General features: G+C 34.0%; 1 protein-coding gene across 2 annotated transcripts in view; it reads right to left on the bottom strand.

Moving 5' to 3' along the window:
- SETD3 (SET domain containing 3, actin histidine methyltransferase) overlaps nt 1-26,211 on the bottom strand; it is a 111,252-nt gene that overhangs the window by 79,421 nt on the left and 5,620 nt on the right. The window lies entirely within an intron of this gene.

Genomic DNA, 26,211 nt, shown 5'->3' with positions numbered 1-26,211 from the left:
CATTGTGGCACAATGCATGAATGGGCGGCAAGCCCTCAGCTAAAGTCAGAAGGATATGGATTCAAGTTAGGCCTCAAGACTTACAGGCCCTCTGACATTGGGCAAATGGTTGAACCTTTCACAGTTTCCCATCTTTCTATTATAAATAGCAGAACAGTTGCCCAACTATATTCAATATAAGGAGATTCCTCAATAGGAACTCCTACATAGATGAAATCAGATTAAAAGCAAAATAACAGTTAAAAAAAAAATCTGAGTGCAATATAAGGAAGAAATATGAATGAGAGAAACTACCAGTTAGGAGATCACTGCAGAAATCTAGATATTAAGTAATTATAAAATCCTCTAACAAGTAAGTTTTGAGATTGTAGGAAGTCACCCTAATAGAATAGGTAATGAAGTAACTTCACCAGATTGGACACAGAGAATTCATTAAGTTGGTCACAAGGAGAAAAGAAACAGAAGGTCAATGAGGATATGATAAATTCAAATGGGCCAGCCATTAAAGGAAAGCCTGAAGAAATGCTCTTGAAGACATACTAAAGTAACCATACCAAATGATTTAGTTTCATAATATTATGCAACAATAGATATAAAAGAGCTGCCTAGTACTTTGGATTGACTATAAGAGAAAATACAAAGATGAAACCAGAATATAAAATGAAAAAAGCACCAAGCACAACACTTGACTTCTACAAATTCAATCATATACACAGATGCACAAAAACATAGGTTTAGGGCTGGAAGAGACCTTCAATGCCAACCCTATAATCAAGTCCTCTTCAAAACGAAAAACTGAGAACATAATGGAATAAGTAACTTAACAAAAATCACATAGAGGCCATATTTGAATTCATATCACTTGCTTCTGAATCTAGGGCTCTTCAATTTGGAACTATGCTCAAAAAGTTATCAAACTGTGCATACCCTTTGATTCAGCAGTTTTTCTACTGGGCTTATACCCCAAAGAGATACTAATGAAGGGAAAGGGACCTGTATGTGCCAAAATGTTTGTGGCAGCCCTGTTTGTAGTGGCTAGAAGCCGGAAAATGAATGGATGCTCATCAATTGAAGAATGGTTGAGTAAATTGTGGTATATGAATATTATGGAATATTATTGTTCTGTAAGAAATGACCAGCAGGATGAATACAGAGAGGCTTGGCGAGACTTACATGAACTGATGCTGAGTGAAATGAGCAGAACCAGGATATCATTTATATACCTCAACAACGATACTGTATGAGGATGTATTCTGATGGAAGTGGATTTCTTCGACAAAGAGAAGCTCTAACTCAATTTCAATTGATCAAGGATGGACAGAAGCAGCTACACCCAAAGAAAGAACACTAGGAAATGAATGTAAACTGCTTGCATTTTTGTTTTTCTTCCCGGGTTATTTATACCTTCTAAATCCAATTCTCCCTGAGCAACAAGAGAACTGTTCAGTTCTGCACACATATATTGTATCTAATATCTACTGTAATCTATTTAACATGTATAGGACTGGTTGCCATCTGGGGGAGGGGGTGGAGGAAGAGAGGGGAAAAATCGGAACAGAAGTGAGTGCAAAGGATAAATAATGCTGTAAAAAATTACCCTAGCATGGGTTCTGTCAATAAAAAGTTATTAAAAAAATAAAAATAAAAACAAAATGAGGAAAAATAAATAAATCTAGGGCTCTTTCCACTACATATATCTCAGTGTGAGAAGCTCAGGAAAATGTTACAAAGGAGGTGGCACCTTTGCATTGGACCAAGATGAGTATTCTAAGAGGTGACGTTGAGGAAAAGGTATATTCCAGGCAAAAAGGATAACCAAATGTGTAAGATCATAAGGGATTGTATTACCAGAGAGTTGTACCTCCACTATAGATCTAGATGCCTCGAAGACCATCTAGAGTCCAATACTTCCTCATTTTACATCAAGCAGCCCAGATTAGCTGGAATTTAGGGTATGTGGGGGAGAGAAATACTGAAAAAAGAATAGAAGGATGATTTGAAGCCCACAACTGTGGAAGTCTATTAAAAACTAGCCTGAGAAGTTTGACTCAGAGAAGCAAAGAGGAGCTATCAGGCCACTAGACCTTTGGAACGTGGCCTTTGTACAAAAGATGACTTGAAGAAGGAAGAAAATGAAATCACAAAGACCAATTAGAAGCTCCTTAAATGTTAGAAAAGATAAGGATTAGTAGATAGAAGACCCCAGAAGGATTAAAACTGAGAAAATAAACATTCCTTTGACATCAAAATGAGGAAATATAACACGTTTGGACAGTTTGAAAACAATTATCAAAATCATACAAACTACCTTCCTAAAGTTTCACACAGTCACCCCAGTAACTGTAGTACCTTTCAAGCAAGTTTCTCCAGAATAGAAACTGTTGTTTCATTTTTGCATTGTTATCCCAGTCATTTAGAACTGTTTGGAACATACTAAGTACTTAATAAATGCTTTTCCATTCATTATTCATTCATTAAAAATACTCGCACACAAATAAAACACCCCCAAATCCCAACATTTATTCTTTCATTGACAAAAAATAAAAAATCTACAGTGAATAGCTATGTTTACAAATGAAATCATCTAAGATTTTCCCCCATTTGTATTTAAATATATTTCATATCTACCACTGACATTTCTGTGAAGAACTACTGTATTTAACATTAAAAAAAAATACTTTCAAACTATAGCAAACTATAGGAAAGTACAGTCATATTCCTAAATCAAGTAATTTGGCAATAAGCCCTATACCAAAACATTTTCAATGACAGATTTAACAGATATACTTTTTAGCACTGTTGGAAAGATGTTCTGCTGTTCGAGGCTCTAAACAAATAAAAAACATCACTTTAATGGTAAGCTATGAAAATAAAAATAAAAATAAATCCCCTTCACTTAATAGTTCTAAAGGGGAAAAAAATTAAGTCACATAGGCTCTACCTATTTTTGTACATTGTTGCCTATGACTTGGTATGAGCTATCTTTAATCAGAGAACCTTGATTCTATCTAATCCAAAATATAGACCTTTAATGTGTGAAGAGAGACTGGGAGGAACCATTAAATGTAATAGGAAGCAAACTTCATCTGCTAAAGATTCCTCTAAATTTGAGTATTAAGTTCACTATATGCTTTTAGCTTTAGCTTTTATAGTTCTTTTATGGCCCAGCTTATATCATCTCTCACATGAGGCATTCCAGGTCATTCTACCCACCAAAATTACTTTTTGCTTACTTACATATTTGCATAGATGTCAGTTGGGAGATATTATGGAGATAGAAATAGATATATGAGGTAAAAAACAAGGAGTTGAGAAGTAATAATGAGATTACAAAACTAGATGACTAGAAAGAAAATGGACCTTTAATATAAATAGGACATTTTGGAAAAGGGGTAGTTTTTAGAAAAATATGAGTTTTGTTTTGAATGTGTTAAGTTTGATGTTAAAAGCTATTCAGTTTGAAATGTCTCATAAGAAGACACAGAATTGAAGCTTAGAAGAGAGAATATAATTAGATATACAGATCACTGAATGATTCAAGAAAAGAAAATTAAAAGACTGATGAAATAAATAAGGGCAACAAGAAAGGCTTTTCAGAGAAATTAACTCTTAAAAATAATATGAGCAAAGATTTAGAGCTGGAAGGATTCTTGTAGTTCTAAGTTTGGTCTTAAAGAAACATAATAAGCATTTTGAATATCAAAAATGTTTCTGTGAAATGACAGAATAAGATAGAATACTGAGTTCAGAGAATAGCTAGTAATACAAATTGGCCTGGAACATAGAATGGAAAGGACAATACCATGGCTCAAGGCAGAAAGGATAGCAAGAAGCCAAACAATGCAGGAACTTAACATCAGACTAAGGAATCTGTACATTCTTCGAGAGGCAACAGGAAACCAGTGAAGGTTTTTAAATAGAGGAATGGCATGGTAAAACATATGTTAAGAAGATTACTTTAACAGTTATATGGAAGATGAGACAAGAAAATGGGAGAAACTAATTAGGAGGCTACCACAATAGTCTAGATGAGATAATGGGAGAGAGCCCAAAGTAGGGTGGTGATGAAGTAGAAAGAAAGGATATGGAATCTAAAAGAAACATCAACAAGATTTGTCAATTCTATATCACTCCCATCGATTACTACTTTTTAAAATTTTTTTTTTTTTTATTTCAGCTATCCTATTTCAGATTCTAACCTATTCTCACTAGACTGTTTTTAACACCTTTATTGTTGGTATTTTTGCTTCCAGTCTATTATTTCAATCCTAGTCTGCCTGTCACAAGTCTTTAAGTCTTTACACTATTTCAGTCTATCTTTTACTCACACATCTGTGCAGGCACAACCACATCAGCCCCGTATTCAGTAAACTCTAGTGATTCTCTATCATATCTAGGATAAAATATTAAATCCTCTCTTTGGTGTTCAAAGACCTTTATAACCCACTTGCCTTTTCAATTTTCTGAAACTTGACCATATATTCTTCAATTCAATGACCTGGCTTCTTGGCTGTTCCACAAACAAGACGCTCTTTTCTCTCTTCAATTTGGACATTGTGTTTAATTGTCCCCTACCTGGAAAATTCCTCAATTTTGTCTACTGTGTTCTGTGGCTTCCTTTAAACTTCAAGTAAATTTCATCTGTTACAGAGAGCCTTTCCCAAACCTTTTTATTATCTTCTTCTATTTATCCTGTTTATAACATGTTTGTAAATTATTTGTTTCCATGTTGTTTTTCCCATTAGACTGGGGCTCATGGAGGTGAGGTATCCCCAGGTACTTAAGCACAGTAATAGGTATGAAGTAGGTTCTTTGCTATTATTGTTTACTTGTTTTCAACCATGAAAATTCCTTTTGTGACCCATTTTATTTAGGTTTTGTTTGGCAAGGACACTGGAGTGATATGACATTTTCTTCTCCAGATAATTTTATAGATGAGGAAACTGAAATGAGAATTAAGTGACTTGCCCTGGGTCATAAAGTTAGTAAGTGAGGCTAGATTTGATCTCAAAAAAATTATTTCCCTGAATTCAACCTTGGCACTCATCTACTAGCCCACCTAAATGTTCAGAGACTGACTATCTTGCTCCAGATTCACATAAACAAGTCTAATTGGACTTTCCTTATCTATTTTTCTCTTCAATGAAGCATACATAGCTGCAAACAGATTATTCTTTCTAACCCAATGGGAAAAGTTCTAGATTTAAAGTCAGAAAATCAGTTAAAATGCTAAATTCTAAATTTTATTATGTATATGTCTCTTGCCTATTTCTTTTACCTCTCTGGGATTCAGTTTCCCTATTTATAAAATGGAGATGATAAATATCTTGCATTCACTATGTGCCAAAAACTGCTAGGAAAATTGAAAAAAAATACTATAACAAGTTTCAAATGGATATAGCCCTAGATACACAGAGGAACAAGGAAGAAAACATCTTTTATAATTATGGACAGGGGAAGAATTCATGACCAAGGACAGAAAAAAAATCAGAGAAGGCAAAATGTACAATTTTGATTAAATAAAATTAAAAAGCTCTTGCCAAACAAAATCAAGGCAGTTAAAATTAAATGAGAAAGTTATCTGGGGGAAAAAAATCTTTGCACCAAATATATCTGGTAAGGATCTCATATCCAAACTACAAATGCAATTGATTTAAATATGTATCATACATATATTGTATAATATTTATTTTTTACATATGTATATGATAGCTATTCCTTATTAGTGAAACTATAAATATATATGTAGATAGATAGATGCAATTCCCAAAGAAAAAAGGAATAAAGGAAAAAGGGAAAGAAGGGAAAAGGAAGGAGGAAGTGAGGAAGAGAAGAAAGGAAGGAAAGAAAGAAGAAGGAAGGAAGGAAGAAAAGGATCATTGAAACAGTTTTTAAATGTGCAAAAAAAAGTATTGAAGAAAACAGACAAGATAACTTAAAATAACATGATGAACTTAAATTTTATTTAACATAAAATTTATGTAATAAAAATCCATAGTTTTGCCTAGCATATTCATTTTGTGTTGTTTTACATATTGGAAACATTAATTTATTTTGGTGTTTGGGAAGTTTAGAATAAAAAGAAAAAAACATGTTTTAAAAATAACACTTGCATAACCTATTTCATGTAGCATTGTGGGAAAAGCACTTTGTAAATCTTACAATGCTATAAAAATGTAAGTTATCTATAAAATGGTAAGGATAATGTGTACAATATGTATCTCTCAAGTTTTGTTAAGGAAATTGACAGGTGCTATAGTACACATATTATCATATGTTTATCTCCATTTGCTCAGATTTTGTTGAGGTAGAAGCTGTATCTGAAACTGCAACTGGAAATAGCTGGCTAATGTTCTTATTAATACTACTAGACTTTGCATCGACTCAGCTACCCTGGTCAGTGTGTTGTTCTTGAGTATAAAGTGTTTTTCCTTGGATGGAACTACATTCATTGTTTTAGAAAAACTGGTCCTAATATTCATTGGATTCCACTGGGGCTCTTTTAAAAGTTTCTGGTTCCACTGCCAAGTATAATATTAGGAGTTAGGGGAACAGTGCCAAAATAGCCATTGAGGATTCAGTCCTGAGCCATTTCAGTGTCTGAGATCTGGGATAGATAGATGCATGACCACTTTTAAAATAATCTCTTCCCTTTTCTATGTCTCATTTTAAAAAATCATTTTTGAGGAATAAACGAAAAGAACATTAGAATTGGGAGTCAGAAAAGAGGTTCAAATCATAGCTTCCTGGGGGCTATTTCAAATTAAAATGGAAGTGATAATAATTTCAATACCTGGATTCTGAGTTGTAAGGATTTTATTATGATGTAGAAAGGATTTTAAAGTCAGACTTGCTGGGGAGAATGGGGGAAGTTGACTAATTCTCTAATGTCTCTTTCAACTTTGAAGTTTCGTATCTAAGGTAAATGAATATAAAATACTTTTATGACTATGAAGCATCACAGAAATATAAGTTGCTATTTTTATTATAAAATGACAACAGGCCTCAAACTATGGGGAGGCAACAAAATATAGTGGAAAAAACAGCCATAGAGTTGAAATATTGGCTACATGATCTTGGGAAATTTGTGATCTCTTGGAGCCTCAGTTTTTTCATCTGTAAAATGTTGATAATACTTGTGTAATTACTGTTTATGTTTATCACAGGGAAAAAAAAATAAAAATCCCAAAGGATAGGAGCAACATAATGTAAGGCATGTGAAGAGCGCTGATAAATTTCAAATGATTCACTAATGAGGGATAAAATTCACATTCCCTTGCCTAACATTTGAGGCTCTCCACAGTCTGATTTCACTCTACCTTTCCAAGTCTTGGTTTATGTTACACCTTTTCATACATTCTAAGTGACAGCCAAACTAAACCACTATGCTCATGGCCTTCAACACAGTTGGATCTTAAATACATTAAACTATTATTAGTAATAATTATAATGGTTGTGCAAAAATGTTTGTAGCAGCCCTTGTTGTAGTGGCAAGGAACTGGAAACTGAGGGGCTGACCATCAGTTGGAGAATGGCTGAATAAGTCATAATAAATGAATGTTATGGAACATTATTGTTCTATAAGAAACGATCAGCAGAATGATTTCAGAAAGACCTTTAGAGACTTGTATGAATAGATGCTAAGTGAAGTGAGTAGAATAAAGACAACATTATATAGTGTACACACAGGAACTGATTTACAAGTTTTGGCATTTTTGGTGGGGAAGAGATTTTCTGAAATCACCTTTCCTTAATTTATAACATAATATCCTATTAAATTTTTATTCTACAATTTGTTCATTTTCCAATTAACCAAAAGAAGATCTAAGGAATTCATCCTCTCAGATTTTCTTAGAATTCCTTTCTCTGATTCCTGTTTTCTTAAACCTGTTTTGCTTGTGACTTACCTCTCTATTATCTTCCCTCTTAATGCATGACTTCCCTATACCCCATTTTACCCTCATTTGTTTCCCTATTGAATTCGATGTATTTTTACATCAAATTGTATGTTCAACTCAGTAGTTTCAGACAGATAAGGTTCATCCTTTTGCTCACTCACCACCATCCCTTACTACATTATTTGTAAACTCTTCTTAGGTATTCAAATTACAAGAACTGCAAGTTTTATTCTTCTCCCTTATAGACCAGGTTATTCCTTTTATCCTACCTTATTTTTCCCCTCTTAAAATCCTAAAAATGGCACCAATATGCTTTCAGGAATACTTTTTTTCTTATTTAACTCCCTCAAAACTCTTTGGAGATATTAATGTTTTGGAAGACATTTGTTTCTCTGCCCCCAATTTCCCACAATTAGAATATTATTACTACTTCAACATATAGCTATTTTAAGTTGCTCAAATAAATTTACTTGAGTTTCACTGGACTCTTGGACTTTATATTTCATAGTTCCTACTCAGCTCTGGCCTTTTTATCTCAAATCTTTTAAAGTTCTTTCTTTCATTAATGTCCCATTTTCCCTGAGAATTATATTCAGCTTTACAAAGTTGTTATTGGCTATAAGCCTTCTCTTTTGCAATTTGGAATACTATATTCTAAGATCTCCTTTCTTTTATAGCAGTCTTATGTGATCCTAATAACTTATCCTTGGTACATGAACTGCTTTTCTGGATTATCAGAGTACTTTTCTTTGGCATGGGAGCTCTGCAATTTTCTTATGACATTTATAGGATATTTCCTTTGGGTTTGCTTTGAGGAGGTCGTTGGCAAGTTCTTTCTATCTTTTCTTTGCTCTTTGGTTCTAACAGATATAGGCAGTTTTAATTTCCAATTTTTTGAAATATTATATACAAGTTGCTTTTTAAAAATCTTGCTTCTCAAAGTAATTCAATGATTCTTATATTGTTTTGCTTTGACCACTTTTCCAAATGAATTATTTTTCAACATAGATATCTTACATTTTTTCAACATTTTGATTTTGTTATAGTATTTGTTGCTGTTTCATGTAGTCAATTGTTTGTTCAATTCTAGTTTTGGAGGAAACCATTTCTTGTAGCAATGCTTTTACAAGTTATTTATTCTCTTAATTCTTTTTTCTGGATTTTTATTGAATTAGCTTTTGCTTCGATTCTTCTAGAGATCCAGGTAATACTCATGGAAAAGCAATTTCTTCCTTTGAGTCTTCCCTTGAGAACAGCAATTATTATGAAGTTACTGGCTCCTTTTTTGAAATCTCTGGATTTGCAACAATTTTTTATACTGGTGAGTATTTTCTTTGATATACTCATCTCTTTAACCTTGTTCCTGAACAGAAGATTTGTACCATGGACAAGATTTACACTATGCTCCCATTTTTTTGGACAGGGTACTCATCCCTGTTTGGTCTTGCCCTAGGTTATCAAGGCTTCCATGCTGACCAATCTCTTAGGGTTCAGCACTCTTTTCCCCTTTTTTGAAGTTTAATAGACAGGTCCTCATGGCCTTTTCTGATATCTCAGAAAAGGGTATTAGGTTACCTGAGTCCCCAAACTAGGACTGTCCTTGTCTGCTGATGCAATCCATGTCTTTCAAGATCCCCACCCTTGACTAGGACTGTCCTTGTCTGCTGATGCAATCCATGTCTTTCAAGATCCCCACCCTTGTACTATTTTAGGGGAACCTTCTATACTTGCTGGCTCCACTCACTGAATCAAGCAGGCTACACATATCCAATCTTTGATTACATTAAGTAACAGCCTTCAACTGCTAATGGCTCTGCAGGGGAGGGATTCCCTTTCTAATTACTTGTGGATTTCTGACAAACTTGTTCTGTAGTTCTAGGTTGAATGAAGTCACTCATTATAATTTCTCATTGGATCTCAATAATTTTTAGGTCTGGGACAAACTTTAGGATTTTGATAGAACAGGCAAGGATATGTAGTTGTTTTTAATATATAGCAGTTGTCCTTCCACTTTCATATATATATATATATATATATATATATATATATATATGTCACAATCCTGGTCTACAGCTTTATATCTGTGGGTGCGCAGGTCTACAAATAGTTAAAACTATGATTCAGAACAATTCCATTGGGTGAAAGGGTGATGGGCACTAGAAACTGTCATCTAAATTGTTATCGTTTTTGCCCTTCGTTCTCTGATGTCATAAATCATGACATCAGAGAGGTGATGTCATGACATGCAAATGAAGTGAATTTAAGTGAGGGAGGGCTGTGCAAGATCATCTGCCTCACTTTTCCCTAGAGAACCATCTGGGCTCAGTGTCAAGATATAGATCAAGATGACTGGAGATAAATAGTAAATTCTGGGCCCATCCTTGACCTAAACAGGGGCAAGGAGGAAAGAAGCCAAGGAAAAGAAAATCATATGGAGTTATATAAATGGAAGCTATTATTCTATCATGTCACTATGAAATATAAACACAAGACTTTTTAGGGAAACTTTGCTGCACAGAAAATAAAATTCCAACAGGATGGGATTCAACAGAGCTTAAGAGACTGAACCTATAATTTGACATACTAAAAACTGTTGGGAACCGATATTCCCTCACAAATGCAAGTTGGCACCTTTTCTGAAATTTCTAATCTTAGAAAATTACCTAGAAGGGAAGTGGAATCAAGATGGAAGAATGGGAGTGAGCACTTTTATTCAGCTCACCCAATTCAATCCTCCACAACAATCAAGAAAACTGCCAGACTTAATTCTGATAGGGAAGGCAAAGAAAAAATCATTTTACCCAGTCCAGGGCAAGGCAGAAAGATAGAGGAGTCTGGAATGACTGAGACAGGGATTGTCCAGGAATACAGAACAGCAGAAATGGGAAGCACTTTGCTTAGGAATGTTAAGGGGGCTGAGATAGAACACCAGGGCTGGAAACCCTGTTGCAGAAAAAGAACCTAGAGGATCCCAGAACCAATGCAAGGAATAGGAACAGGAGAGCCAATTGGCAGTTTTGTTGTCCATTATCCGGGTCACAATTCCAGGACAGAAAGGAACAGTTGAGAGTAAAAGAGGCCCTAGCTATGTATAAAGCAAGTTCTAAAAATTTGGCTGTGTAGCTCTGAGCCTACCAACAGAGAAGGGGGAACTCAATTCTAACCTTTAATCCTATGTATAAGCCTGTGGTGGAATAACTGAAGGAGGAAACCAAGAATAGATGGGAGTGAATCAGTTCAATATGTCTGAATCTGCAGAACTTCCTAACAAGCTAACAGTGACTACTGAGTGAACCAGCACTCTACTCAACCACACGTAATCCAACAGACCCAAACTTGGATCAGGAACTTGCAAAACATAGACCAGAAGAGAAGTGAAGAAACTTTTCCTCAAATCATATCACCAGAAGCACCAGAAATTTAGCAGGCCTCCACACTGAGCTGTGAAAACAGCAGAAAGGCATAAAAAGACAGAAATGGGGCAAATAAGGAAGAATTCACATAATGGAAGGAGTAGTAGGAAGGAAGATAAACATTCAAGGACAGAAAATTTAACATACACACACATTTGGGGACAAAAACTCCTTTTACCCAAGGGATAAGTAGAGGGAAAGTAAAAGAGAAATGTCAAGGTAGAATAAGAGAAAGGAAAGCAAAATGGACTTTTGAGGAAGGGACAAGGGAAAAAATGGAGAATAAGTTTAAGAAAATAGGATAGAGAGAAATATAGTTAATAATCATAACTGTGAATGTAAACATAAATGGAATGAATTCACCGAGGGAAGGATATTAGAATGGATTAGAACCTAAAATCCAACAATATGTTGTTTACAAGAAACACACTTGAAATCTAAAGGCCGACATAAGAGTTAATATAAGAATCCAGAGCAGAACCTGTTATGCTTGGGCTAAAGTAAAAAAAGGCAGTGATAGCAATCATGATCTCAGACAAAAGCAAAAATTGACCTAATTAAAAGAAATAATCAGGGAAACTACCGCATGCTAAAAGGTATCATAGACAGTTAATAGCAATAATGAACATGATATGTACCAAATAGTATAGCATCCAAATATTAAACCAAAAGTTAAACGAGTAAAAAGATTAAGTTGAGAACAAAATTATATTAGTAGGGAACTTCAATTTACCACTTTTAGACTTATATAAATCTAACCACAAAATAAACAAGACATTAAAAAGATGCATAGACTTTGAGGAAAGTTAGATATGCTAGCCCTCTGGAAGATACTGAATGGGAATAAAAAAAAGGACTATTTCTCAGATGTGCCTAACACTTTTACAAAAGTTGACCCTGTATTAAGGCATAAAAATCTCACAAACAAATGCAAAAGTATTATATGTATCTTTTTTCTGACCATAATGCAAACAACAAAAAAAGTTATATTCAATAAAGGACCTCTGAAGCACAGATTAACAAAAAACTGCAAACTAAATGATATAATACTAAAGAATGAGTGGGCCAAAGACCAAATCATAGAAACAGTAAGTGATTTTATTAGTGATTTAGAGCATTTTAAATGGCTATATTAAAAATGCTCTAAAGTACTAATAATCAGAAAAATACATATTAAAAGAATTGGAAATTGACTTAAGAGTCACATAGTATGTTAAATAAGGTATTTAAACCCAAGTTTTCCAGGCAGCAAAGTCAGTCACCTATTCATTATTCCACATAGCCTCTTGGCATTCAATGCCACAATGATGTCCCCTACTATCTGACATAATTTACTCAGCTACAATTTGGCTAACTAGGTCTGGCTGTTTCCTTGCATGCAGATAGTTTCGTTCACAAAATATTCCTTAGCTAGATTGCCCACTCTTCCCCTCTGCCTATTCAAATAAAACATATCTTTTAAGATCAGACTCAAGTTTTGCATTTTTTATAAAAACAATCACCTATAATCTCTCCATTTTAAAATCCTAAAATTTAATTGTATTACTGATCTCTCCATCTATATATTTTGTATTGCTAATGAATTCTGCTATAAACTACAGACAACACACAAAGAGCTGAGGGGCAGGAACCTGTTAAATCTTTGAAACACTTACTATCACCAAGAATCAAAGTAGGAATTTGGTTTGTTTAATAAAACTATTCTCTATGCTTTTCATATATTCCTGAGTGCTGTCTTAATAACCAGACTTCCAGGCTTTTCATAAGGCAATGATCTGATGCCGAAAATTTTTTTTCTAGATCTTCCAAGAGTTAATTAGTGGATCAACATACCATCTCCAGCATTTGTCATTTTTAATCCCCATCTTATTTCCAACTCATCTTAGTTAATCTGACAGGTGTGAGATTCACCTCAAAATTGTTTTAAAGTGCATCTCTCATTATTAATGTTTTGGAACTTTTTTTTTTCATAAGACTAGTGGTATCTTTGATTTCTTCCTCATTCATATCTGACCATTTATCAATTGGAGCTATCCTAGTGCCTACTATAGTATTCTGAATAAGAGGTGAATGGAGTCATGGATAGAAAGCTAGGACTGGAGTCAGAAGACTGAGTTCAAATCTAGCCTCAGATATTTAGCAGCTATATGAACTTGAACAAAACACAACCAATGTTTGCCTTAGTTTCCTCAACTGTAAAAAGGGGGATATTAATAGTACCTATCTCCCAGTGTTGTTGTAAAGATCAAATGGGATATTTGTAAAGCACATAGAACAACACTTAGAAAACAGTAGGTACTACATAAATATTAGGAATTATTATCATTGTCATTGGGATATTCAATAAATGCTTGCTGAATATTTTTGAAAACAGTCATTGTAGTCAAGTTCCTAGAAGAAAAACTATTCAATTCACATACTAAATTAATTTCACTTGAAAAGACTAGGCAAACAAAAACCCAATTTATGTGTTATTATTCTTCCCAAGGCAGTTGAAAACCAACCAAATTAGGATAAAAATAAGATTTAGTCTGCAATTCAAATAACGCCAACCTAACCTAAACAAGTTATTGATGTGTAATGATGGGATATGGATAAGAGAAGATTACAAGTTATCGATGTTTCATAATGAAGCTTAGCCAGTATCAATCAACCATCACAAAGGGGAGCCCAAAGAAACCTGGAGATTGCCTCAGAGAATTTCCTTGACATGGTGCCGAAATATTACAGCAAGTGGTAGTGCCAGTTTAGAACATAAACTCACTGATAAAATCCTGCAAAGAAATATGATAAAAGCCTATAAGCAATATATCTCCTCATAAAAACATCAAGAAACAGTTAAAGAAAATAAAATTTGTAGATGATTTGGTGAGAGAGTTGATTGAGCTAGTTCAGCTCCAGAGAGAATTTAAGAATGAAATGTTGGAGGGGAGTTTGGAAGAGGAAGAAATGTGAAGAAAAATATAAAATATTTGTCAAAATTTCTCAAAAATTTTTTTCTCTATCAATGAAAGAGAAGCCACAATACTTGTGTTCTAACGTAGTAATACTGGCGCACTACATGAGGAAAGAGAAATCTCTTTAAACAATTTTGGGTTGGGTTTTGGCAGGAGGGATTTGCCTTCTTATTATATGGGGTTACTGAGAAGGAGACAATTTGGAATTTACCAATAATTTAATTTTAAAAATCACATTAAAGAAAGCTATGATGGGAAAAGCAGCTGGACCAAAAATAGGTCAATAGGAAGGTCCACTCAGAAAGTAACATAATTTAGGGATAGTAATTTAGTAACAAAATAGAGAGATCAATTTTCAGGATGGAAAGGGAAGGATACTGGTACTTAGAAAAAAATCATGGAAATTGTTGCTAATAGGAAACGATGAATCAGAAGATATCTGTAGTTGCTAACCTATATGCCTGGTTACCTATTTTCGAGCAATCTTTATAAGAACAGTCTGCATACTTCAGGATATCCTTGTTGGGGATGCATGGGAGTGAAAAGAAGAGTTAGGTTTTTTGAGTTGTATTCCATAATGGCTCTGGTGTGTCTGGTCACGTGGTTGACTGAAGGGTAGAGATTAAACAAGATCTCATTGTGCTTGTTTGCCCACTAAAGTAGGACAGTTGATTCACTGGAACAGAATACTGCCTTAGGGATTCTCTTACAGCAGGGTGACCTCCTATAGTGTGAAATTCTACCAGACTTATAGAACAGCATAGATTACAATACAACAGAGATGACTTGGTTTGACAACCAATTACTCTGAAAAGAAAAACAGGGAAATATGGGTTCATTAATACCATTTGCTATTATGATGGAGGATGTTCAGATAGAAAAGATTATTTTTAATTTTATATTTATCTAAAGATAAAGAAGCTTAATTATACTCTCATTTATTGATTAAAAAAAAAAGTTCTGACTACATAAGCCCCAGAACATCAATCTCTTAAATGAGAATAAAAAAGGAAAATACAAATGAAAAAAGAATCCTGTTTTTTAGACTATTATATATAGTTGAAGAAACTTGTCCATCAGTACATACACACACACTTTTGTGTTTGTATAGATGCATGTATGTATATTAGATAGTATAAATGGTCCAGAATTGGAAAGAAAATGAGTCTCTTGGAAGAAATAAGAAATATAATTTGGGGATACTGTATAGTACTTGTAATGACTACAAATTCAAAACCCATATTTTTAACAGCAATATTTTTCTAGTAAGAGTCAATACAAGATAATTGGGGGGGGAGGGGAAGAGGGAAAAAACTATCCTCATAATCAAAAAAATCTAATTTTAAGACTTATCTTAGATGTACAACACTTCTGTGACATGAGAAATTTACCTTTCTTTGCTATTTAATAAGTATTTAATATACTTACCACATTGATAGAACACAGTAAATTATAGCAAAATACTATTTGATGAATTAATACTAACAGTTAATTGTTGGTGCATTAAAACTCAAGGTGTCCCAAAAGTCTAAGATCAGTTTTAAGCTTTAAAAGTTTTTAAAACTATTTTTTAAAAATTTGAAGTTTTAAACTACACTAAGTCTTTTGGGACATAATTCATTTAAGCACTTACAAGGCACAGAATAATTTGATGTAGTCTAGAGGATACAATAAAACAAAACATATTCCTTACCCTTAATGAGCTTATAATTTATTTAGGGAGATAAGACACATTCACACTAAAATAGGAACCTTCATTCTAATGGCAAAGTAAACATGTAACCAAATAAGCATACATAAGGCAAATACAGAGAAGCCAGAAGGTAATCTCAAAAGGAAACGCAGTTGTTGGGAGGGATTTGAATTGAGACTTGAAGCCAAAAACAACAAGAGATGGAAGGAGGAGGAATTGTGTGTGAAAAAGAGTAAATAAGTCAATGTACCTGAATTGAAGAGTACATAGAAAGAAATGTAATAATAAAACTGTAAAGATAGAAGAGACTAGGTTATGAAAAACTTTTTTTAAAGACTTAATAGAAAACTTTTTAGGTGATCCTGGAGCTTTTAAAGAGCCCTTAAAATACTTTGTATAAGAGGAGAGTCCTGGTGATTTCTATCTCATTTTATACTTTAAAAAAATAAAACATTAGTTTAAATACAATCTTGAGACCCAATTTGGAACTTCACGCCATACAGTGTCAAAGTCTAGGATTTGTAGGTTTTTGATCATATTGATATATAAGTATTTCCTCCAGTGAAATCCATTCACACCAAGTTAGTTTTCTCACAATTTCCTAACAGGACAGGGAGGAGGCTCCTCATGGAAAGGTACTCTAGATCCTATTCCCTACAGGAATTCACATCCAACTATTCCCTTTCTTTTCAATTTCCCCTTTCCTACAGCCTACAAACATAACTATGTTTGATCTAACCTTTAAAAACAAACAAAATAAAAAACACTTCACTCGATCCTGCCATTCACCTAAGTAAAAGTCCTATTGATGAGGTTTGGCACAGGGCAGAGAGTTATGGGAACCCCTTCAGGTCAGCGAAGATCCAATGTGAAAGAATTCATGAACCTGAAAAGTTAGACTGGCAAAAAGAAGTTCACTGGCACTGAGAAGTCAGCTTTTGCTAAGAGGCTGACTTCCTCAGTGACAAGGTCCTGACAGAGAAGTAAAGGTCTACAGCAGGGAAATCCTGGGAGAGAGAGAGAAAAAAAAGAGGGGTTAACACTGAGAAGAGAATGTCTATTCAGTGAGCAAGGGATCCTCACAGGCAGTTATGACAAGGAGAGAAAGATTCCTTGACAAGGTATGGTCTTGCTTTTGGACCTCTGCAAAGAAATAAGCCCAAAATTGCATGTTTTTAATAAGGAAACTGAAGTTTCAACCTAATGAGTGGTCCTGGACTCAGCTCAATAGAGGGTGCAGCAGCTAGTCCCACCAAGATAACAGAATGAAACTACTTTATCTTGATTCCCTGAGGTGGGCCTGTCCCAGAGGAGAGCTTCTCCAGAGTTCAAGTAAAGTTCCTCCCCCCTTCCCCCCACAAGTTCTCTATTTGTTCGATTTTCTTGGAGTCTCTGGGAGCAGCCTACGTTTCAGTTCAGTAATCATCAACAAGTACAACAAGTACAAGGTGTTAAAGTCCAAATCCTTTATTGTCTCTTTCAAAGTCTTGTCTCCTTTCCCGGGGCCCAGCTTAGAGGCCTATCTTTCTCTTTGGTTTTGAGAGCTTGAGCTCCTGCCACCAGTCCTTTGCCTTCTCTGCCTCTGCCAGCTTCTCTAATGAATCCTGGCTAAGGCTTCTAGCTTATATGCTCTACACTGAGTATAAACCAATCATTATATATCACTAGGAAACCATTATTTGTTGTAGGATTAAATCAGTGCTAAACTAGATTTAACCATTGTCTCATCAATTCCATTTAGTACCTTGTTTCAAGTTCTGTCCCATAACATCAGGGTTCCCCCATCATTATGTAATTTCTTTTCATTGCCAAGCTCCTAGAGTTGTCCAAACTCACCAACTCAATTTCCCAAATCATCACTCACTGCTCCAGATATTATAATTCAATCGATGTCATGGCTCTCTACAAAATTACTACTGCTGTTTTAACTACTAAATTGGACAATGTTAGTACTCCCCTCCCTTGACTTCTGTGGGCATTGTTCTCTTGGTTCTTTTCCTGTTTAATCACTCTGTCTTTTGCTGTATCAACCTCCAGTTCTTACCTACTAAGTAAGAGTGGGCTTTTCTCAGTCAGTCACAGGGCCCTCTTCTCTTGTCTATACTCTCCACCAAGACATAAGTATTTCCCAAGGGTTTCATTACATCTCTATACAGATGACATTCAGACAATCAACAAGTGTTTATCAAGTTCCTTTCTTGGAGTGATTTTTTTAAAAAGCAGTATTAAGGATAACAGACTGATATCAGTTTATGTTTTCTCCATTGTCCTTTGGTAATATAGATATTATAAACAAGTTAGTATGAAAAAGATAAAATACTATATTCATTTTCAAGGAGCACAGACTCAAAAAGACAAAATAAAGTGGAAAAGATAAAAAGTAAAAGATTTAAATAACAAGAAAATAGAGATGTCACAAGGCAGTATCTAATTGACAAATTATATAGAAAGTAACTATTACACCAATTTAGAAAGAAATTGAAAAGGATGAGGCTTACTATATATTTAAGAGTTTTCCCAATTTTTGGGCAATAGAAACCAATAACAATTGCATTGTCCTTGCCTGCAGGACCCAAAACATGATAAATAGCTTCGAGATATTTACTTATACTATATCCATTTAAAATGTAAGGCAGATGATGGAACTTGGATAAACAAATAGTAACATCTTAATAATTTAAATTATGTAGTTAAAATGGGGTATCATCTGCCAGAAAAACAGTAACTTTTGACTAATCTAGTGATTCTTTTATAGAATCCACATTAGTAGAAAGCAAATAAGTCATGAAGAAAATGAACATTTAAAGCCCTATAAAGAAAGATAAAAACTTTTGGAGAAAGTGGTTTCCTTTTTAAGAATACTGCATTTGTACTTAGAAGTATATTGTAGTTGCATATTATTTTTTAAAAAAATCAAAATAAAAAGGATGTGCTTTGGTATTTTTCCTGGTCCCTCCCTCCTCCCTCTGGAAAATGTTACTTTCAATTAAAAACAATGCAAATAAACATTTTTGATTACATTTATTTGGTGACTTATCCGGGAAACCTTAACTCAAACAGAGCATCTGTTTTTCAATGTAGTCCTACATTTACCCAATTTTACAGGTGGTTTAGCTATAGAATGGGGTAGGACCATGTTTTATTCATACTTGGGCAACCCAGCTATCAAATTTATTTGAAAAGATTGTGGAAAACCTACTAAAATCCTTTGTAAAAAAAAAAAAAAAAAAAAAAAAAAAAGAGAGAGAGAGAGAGAAGAAAATTTTCACCCAGTTTACAAGGGTAAAGTACTAAAGTTGTTCATTTGGGCTCCAGTGTCCCATTAAATTTTGCATTAAATATATAAATCATATAAATGATGAGTTAAGGCAAATCAAATAGTTTCCAAATTTAAGCTGAGTGAATATATTATACTATATACCAAAAAGATATATCACAGACAAGTGGTATAAGTAAGAAAGAATTTCTTTCTAGATATGTTTGAATCCTCAGGATTGAACAAAAGTAAAAAATTGAACACAACTGGACAAAAACAAGATTGAAAAAAATAAAAATCTAATTTTTCACAGACACACAAAAAAATCCATTTTGAGTATAACAACAAGTCAAATTATACTTTCATTTGTGAAAAGAAGCTTTTTGAGGGCAGGAACCTTGTTTTTACTTTGCCTCTGTTTCCAATACACTGTCTTACAAATAGAAAGTGTTCAACAAATGCTTTAAAAAACAAACTTCAAAACGCCATACAGCTAACCCTTGGTTTATGCAACAAAAAAGTTTTTCTTTTTAATTAATAATTTTTGATATGCTTACATATATAATGTCCAATCTTCAATTCTACTAGAGTAAAGAAAGATGTTATGAGGACAGGTACCCAGTCATTTCTAATTTTTTTTTCCCGCTACAACAAAAGGCACTTTATTTAAAAATAATTTTTTTTGACAGCATAGGAGTGTGCCAGGGAAAACTCTTTAGTTCACTATGAATGGGAATAAAAAATAATTAATAAATAACATGAGCATAGCATACCTCTAGCATTAGCTTTGCATTGGCAAACAATGAACTTAACACAAAATGAATCTTAAAGCTCTGTTACTATTCTCTGAAAGAATATTTACATTCTGTTTCTTTTCATATCTATTTTTTTTAAATCATCCTTACTTAGCATAATGCATTCCATATATCAGATTCTCTCTCTTTTTTAAAATTATAGCTTTTTATTTACAAGATATATGCATGCGTAATTTTTCAGCATTGACAGTTGCAAAACCTTTTGTTCCAATTTTGCCCCTCCTTTCCTCCCTCCTCTCCCCAAGATGGCAGGTAGACCAATATATGTTAAATGTTTAAGTATATGTTAAATACAATATATGTATAAATGTCTATACATTTATTTTGCTGCACAAAAAGAATTGGACTTTGAAATCGTGTACAATTAACCTCTGAAGGAAATCAAAAATGCAGGTGGACAAAAATAGAGGGACTGGGAATTCTATGTAGTGGTTCACACTCATTTCTCTGAGTTCTTTCCCTGGGCGTAGCTGGTTCAATTCATTGCTGTTCTATTGGAGCCGATTCGTTTCATCTCATTGTTGAAGAGGGCCATGTTCATCAGAACTGATCATCATATAGTGTTGTTACTGAAGTTATATATCAGATTCTTAATGACTACAGAATATGTAATGGTTTTAATCTTACAATTTCTCATTAAGTAGTCTATATTCTTTAAAGAAACTCTCAAATCTACTAAACAAACTCATTTAAAAGGAAACTTGAAGAATGTTTGTGGCAGCCCTCTTTGTAGTGGCCAGAAACTGTTAACTAAGTGGATGTCTATCAAATGGAGAATGGCTGAATAAATTGTGGTATATGAATGTTATGGAATATTATTGTTCTGTAAGAAATGACCAACAGGATTATTTCAGAAAGTCCTGGAGAGACTTACATGAACTGATGCTGAGTGAAATGAGCAAGACCAGGAGATCATTATAGGTTCTAGCACAATTCTATATGATGATCAATTCTGATGGACGTGGCCCTTTTCAACAATGAGATGAAACGAATCGGCTCCAATAGAACAGCAATAAAAGCTATAATAATAATAATTTTTTAAAAAGTTAACTTGCAGACTTTTATTTTTGGCAAAACAAAAAATCATCTGATTACTTCCTGATTTAAGTGCTTCTAAAATTGAATTTCCTTAAGCCTGAGGGCACACCTACCTATATTCTTTCTGCCAAAAAGTAATCCTCAAAGTATACATTTCACCAAAGAAATGGTCAACATAATACATCTTGGAGAGTATGTAGTTCAATTTTCCGTCCCCCGCCCCCCAATCAAGAATTTGTCTCATCAGTAACTTTGACATAGGGTCATCCCAAGTGACAGATAAACATAAAACAGCTCTAAACATAAAACAGTTCTAATTAAAAAGTCAAAGGACTACAAGATTCACAGTTTGAAAAGACCCTAGATACTCAATTCACACAATGAAACTAAAGCTCAGAAAGGGGAAGTAATTTGCCCATACTCCACAGGTATTAAGGACCAAAACAGGGGAAAAATGTTCCAAATTCAGTATTCTTTCCATTGAATTGTCATTCTCTAAGACATAATGCTATTACCAAACAGGCTTCAGGAAACAAGAAATTGCTTTCAAAATTTAAAAAATTTTCTTATTGGATACAGAACTCTGGTTCAATTAAACATTGCTTAACAACTTCCTCAAAGAAGACTGAAAACCCACATTGTGGTTGGTCCCAATGTTAGATAAAGACTGGTGTTCCATGAAATATATGTTCCAAAACTAATTTTTTTTTTTGGTCCTTGTAGTATACAGAGTAAAGCTACAAAGCAATTCATTTTATGTAAATAGTTGGAGGAGAGCAGTAAAGCATTGATACTCCTATTGTATTGATAAGACTCTTTGATCAGAGCAAGGAACTAAGGACAAATGGAAGAAAAAAAAATCTCTATAAATATATTTAATCCTAAAATATAGTAATTGAATGATCTCTACTAGACCTATCCCATACATTCTAATCTACTATACACAGAACCAGATTCTGTATCTCTGTATATTTATTGATCTAAAATAGCTCATCTACAACATTTTGGTCAGTCATTGCTAATTAGTCTGGTCTCTAGTAATTTGAGCTTAGAAACTGGACAGATGTACTTCAATAGGATTGTGGGGATTTCAGCAAATTACAAAAGAGGATATAGTCCTATTTATGCAGCTTTGGGTTAAGGATTAGAATTTCCAGGTTTTCATACCAGTAATATATGTCTCTTAATTAATCAAAATGTAATGAGGTTGCTCACCTGGGTATTCATAATGCACATATAAAATAATCTATTGCTATTGTTATTTAGTTGTTTTTCAGTCATGTGTGACTCTTCATGGCCTCATTTGGGGTATTCTCGCAAAGACACTGGAGTAGTTTGCACTTTCTTCTCCAGATCATTTGACATTTGAAGAAATTTGGACAAAGAAGCTTAAACTCGTCTAGGGTGACCCAGCTAATAAGTGTCTGAAGCTAGATTTGAAGTGAGGAAAATGGTATCTTCTAACTCCAGGGTCAGCATTCTATCCATTGTTCCATCTAACTGCCCCTTAGAGTCTAGGGGTCCTCAAACTTTTTAAAAAGAGGGCCAGTTCACTGTCCCTCAAACTGTTGGAGGGCCTGACTATAGTGAAAACAAAAACTTGGTTTTGTGGGCATTTAAATAAAGAAACTTCATAACCCTGGGTGAGGGGGATAAACATCCTCAGCTGTGGCATCTGGCCCGCGGGCCGTAGTTTGAGGACTCCTACCCTAGACAATCTATCATCAAATAAGAAAATGTTTAAGTAACAGACTTCATTATTCTGTTCTAATCAATGAGAGAAAGTGGAGGATTTGTCTATTTTGATCATGGCCTTTTCCTGTCTTCTAAGAGGAAAGACCTCTTAGAAAGTCTCTACATTAAAAAACCTCTCTCTATTAAATACATTTTAAGAGTTGATACAATGTTCCAACCATACATTCATTCCTAATACATAATAACATACATTGTATCTATATTAAGACATTAGCAATGGATTTCAGGTCAGGCAGAAAATAAGCAAATCAATGACATTACCACCCTCCTATATGAACTTGCTACATCATCTAAGGCAAAGTAACACTCTCTAAATCTTAATTAAACCAAGCTTTACTCTCCATGAGTTAGAGATACATTAAAAGAAACCAAGATAGACTATATAGCAGACAGAAGTAAAATGAGTCATTTGTTATTTGCTCTCCACTCCCATTATATGGCAATGAAAAAGCATTAAGCATCTGAATGGACTGTCTATCTCTAGTCCTGCTATTTATGCTCTATCTCTTCAAGGTTCTAGCACTAAGTGATCTATGAAGAAGTAGAGTTGAATTAAACCTCTGTGCAAAAACATTCAATAAGCTAAAATATCCCTTGCTGTACATTGTACCCATTGATCCTAATTTCCCATTACAGTGTAATCTTCCCCTGAAAAAAGGGATTATTTCATTTTTTTTAATTTGTATACTCAGCTCCTAGTATATTGTCTGGCACATAGTAGATTCTTGATGTATAATGACATGTTCTTCCCCCTTCAGTTCAAACAACCCGGATTCTTTCAATTAATCCTTATGACCATAAGATTCAAAATATCAATGTTCCCTTAAAAAGTGACTTCCAGAAAAGGCTTGATTAAGGGCAATATTATACTTTCTTCTGGATATTATGTTTCTATAAATTCAGTCAAAGTTCACATTACCTTTATTATTGAACTCACAGATAATAATCCCTAAAATTTTTCAAATTCAGGTCTCCTTCTCAGACCTGTATAATTGGGTTATTTTGAACTTAAAGGAGAGATTTACATTTGCATCTTAACAAGCCTATCTTTTTAGCCATTAGTTTCAAACCCTCATTTTCTTATACAACATATTTGTTATTCCTCTGTCATCCACAAAATTAGTAAAATGTATCTTCTAAGTCATCAAACTTGCTGATGAACACAATGAAACAAGGTTAAATGGGCTAAGTACTATGTTGACAATATATTGATCAAGACACTTTAGCTGCAGTTATTAAATTATCTAGGAATCCAACTAACCATAGTTATATACATCCCATCATACTGAGGACATAAACAGGCTTGTGACAGTCAACCCTTATCACATATTCTATTGCTATTATACTGATGAATATTCAACTGTTCAGGCCAATGGGAAAATCTCATCAAGTCACTTCTTCCCCTGCTTCACAAAGAGCTCATACAGGGTGAAGAGCTGACAATACTCTAAAAAAGTTACCAGGATTTATAAATAGGATATGGACCATGTAAATGAAAAGATAAAGGTGCAATGTTTAAAAAGTCAAAATGAAAGTTGCCATGCCCTTTAGAAGAAGCATTCTCAAGTATATTCTCTACGCTGTAATGCCTGACAAAAGAAATGGGGTAAAATCTCTATCCTGAAAGTTTTTGATCTTAAAAAGAAATGGGCTTACCATGTAGCAGTGTGGAGAGATAACAGAAACCTGAGTGCTACAATGATATGTAAAAATTGCAAAGTTTGAGACCTTAAAAAAATAACCAACACACACAAAAAGTGAATTTTCAGTTTCATCTCAGAATTTATAGCTTGTTTCATTTTGTTCCCCCCAAAATAAGAAGTTAAACCTTGGAATCAGCTAAAATTATTCCTTCAAATAGTTTATGATGTCACTACCCTGTCAAAGCCTCTTAATTTCACTTTTGCAATAGCTCTCTCATACAATCTCCTCTTCTCTGCTGTTGAAGTTGTCACCCTAATAATAGGTGCTCATTACCTCACTTTATTAACTGCTAGTGAACCTATCTACCCTAAGTCTTCCCAAACTCAAAGCTATTCTTCATTTGGCTGCCAAAGTGATTTTCCTAAAGTGCAGGTCTAAGTATGTCATTCCCATACACAATATTCAACTCCAGTGGCTTTCTATCACTTCCATATTAAATACAAAATTCTATTTGGCTTTAAAAACCTTAGCACCTCATCACCTTTCCAATCTTCTTAAATTTTATTCTCAACAATATATGTACTCTTTGATTCAGTGACACTGGAGTTCTTGTTCCAAGAAGATACTCCATCTCTCAGATTCTGTCATATTCTCTGACTGTCCCACATACTTAGAATTTTCCCTCTCCTCATTTCCATCTCTTGCTACCTTTATGTTCCCACTAAAAGTTTATCTTCTACAGGAAACTTTTTCCAATTTCTCTTCATTCCAGTTCTTTTCTTCTGTAAATTATCTCCTATTTATCCAACAAAGCTTCTCTGTACATATTTGTTTGCTTGTAGTTTCCCCCATTAGACTGTTCCTTGAAGAAAAGAATTGTCTTTTGCCTTTGCATCCCCAGAACTTAATAGAGTGTCTGGCACATATAAGACATTTAATAAATGCTTTCTGAGTTTCTAGTGAGAATATGTTTTAAAATAACATTCCTATAGTTTTTAGTTATTAAGTGGTTCCAATGGATAGATACTAAGATAGTTAATTAAAGCTGAATCAAAGAACTATTTTAACAGCTATTTTAAAGACTAAAATTTCAAATATCAGTGATTAGATAGGGAGAAAAAAAAAGTCTAATAAAGAAGTGTTCTTTCTTCAGTCTTAGTGAATTTTCTAAAGCAGGAGAAACAGATAACTTTCCCAGATTTTCTATTTCCTTATTCTGGTTTTGGTAAATTTTCCTTTTCTTTCTTTACTTTTTGAATTGGCACCTCTACCACAGAGATAGACAGATTTCACAGTCCATAGAATGCTGAGCTTGGAAGCAGGAAAACCTGAGTTTTAAATTCTGTCTCAGACACTTATTAAGTAATGGGACAGGTCATTTAGTCTCCAAATTCTGAATTTCATCTTCTGCACAATGGGGATAACAGCACTTCTGTCTCAGGGTTACCAATATTATGTGAATTTAACAAATAAGGTGCTAAATAAATGAAATTATTGTTGTTGCTATTACAATTATTATGTCTTCTTTTCATCCTAGATCAGTGATTCTTAAGCACGATCTAGGAACTCTTAGGGATCTCTGAGACCCTCTCAGGGGTCCAAAAAGTCAAAAGTTTTTTCATAATACCACCAAGAGATTTGAATGTCTAATATAGTAAATACTGATAAGAGGTATGCTGGATCCGGCTTGTACTAGCTGTGCTGTTATATTTTCAGTAATAATAGTAATTAACCTTAGAAAT

The sequence above is a fragment of the Sarcophilus harrisii genome, chromosome 2 (genome assembly GCF_902635505.1).
Source record: "Sarcophilus harrisii chromosome 2, mSarHar1.11, whole genome shotgun sequence".
Lineage (NCBI taxonomy): Eukaryota > Metazoa > Chordata > Mammalia > Dasyuromorphia > Dasyuridae > Sarcophilus > Sarcophilus harrisii.
Note: the sequence above shows the minus strand (reverse complement) of the source record. Positions and strands in the feature narration are given on the sequence as shown.